Consider the following 967-nt stretch of genomic DNA (forward strand, 5'->3'; position numbering starts at 1 on the left):
AAAGTTGGTACTTAAGCGGGCCTCGCCCCACCAATCTTTCCTGGGAACGTTGTTCTGTCTAGGAGACTATTCATTGAGCCAAGAGCTATAGTCTTTCCTGGGAGCACTCTCGGAGGTTACAATTTACGTTACTATATAATTATTATTATTATTATTATTTTTTTTGGATTTTGAAAAAAATTAAAAAAAAGGGTGAAACGTTATAGGGTGAATGAATCGTTATAGAGACGAATTAGAGAGATTCGCAATAAGACCGGAGAACCCTAGTGAAGTTTCTTCCCACACGTCTAGTCCTCATTCGACCCCAGCCTCATTAGTACTTGCAAATCCGTTCGCAATGGCTCAAAACGAGGAGGTCCAGCAGAAGACGTTGAACGATTATCTCCACCCTACGTGTACGGCCACACCATCATGCATAATGTTTCCCCTAAATATGCCGAATTTGGATTTCAAGCCAGGCATGATCCAACTCCTGCCGACCTTTCACGGGTTAGAAAGCGAGAATCCATACGTTCATATTAGGGAGTTTGAAGAAGTAGTGGCCACTTTTCACAACCGAGCTGAAGCCGTGGACTCTGTGCGATTGAAATTCTTTCCTTTCTCTTTGAAGGAAAAGGCTAAAAGCTGGTTGTATTCTTTACGACCTAGGTCTATTGGAAGTTGGGAAGAAATGACGACATCATTTTTTAATAAGTATTTCCCTCACTATAAGACCAATGGTCTGAAGCGACAGATCTCAACCTTTACCCAAAAGGACAATGAAACTCTGTATCAAGTTTGGGAACGGTTCAAGGATCTGTTAAATCAGTGTCCCCACCATGGTTACGAGAGTTGGCGCCTCGTCAGTTATTTCTACGAAGGACTCACGATTCGAGAGCGCCAATTTGTGGAGATGATGTGCAATGGTGAATTTCTCCAAAAGGATCCCGAGGAGGCTTTTGAGTATCTCAACGAGTTAGCCGAAAAA

At 42.6% G+C, this 967-nt stretch overlaps 1 non-coding gene across 1 annotated transcript; it reads right to left on the reverse strand.

The window, feature by feature from the left end:
- Nucleotides 1-718: 718 nt before the first annotated feature.
- Nucleotides 719-825, reverse strand: LOC112093055. Its single transcript, XR_002902891.1, has one exon. It is a non-coding gene; the product is annotated as a small nucleolar RNA R71 (small nucleolar RNA).
- Between the last annotated feature and the right edge of the window lie 142 nt (nucleotides 826-967).

The sequence above is a fragment of the Morus notabilis genome, unplaced genomic scaffold, assembly GCF_000414095.1.
Source record: "Morus notabilis unplaced genomic scaffold, ASM41409v2 Scaffold169, whole genome shotgun sequence".
Lineage (NCBI taxonomy): Eukaryota > Viridiplantae > Streptophyta > Magnoliopsida > Rosales > Moraceae > Morus > Morus notabilis.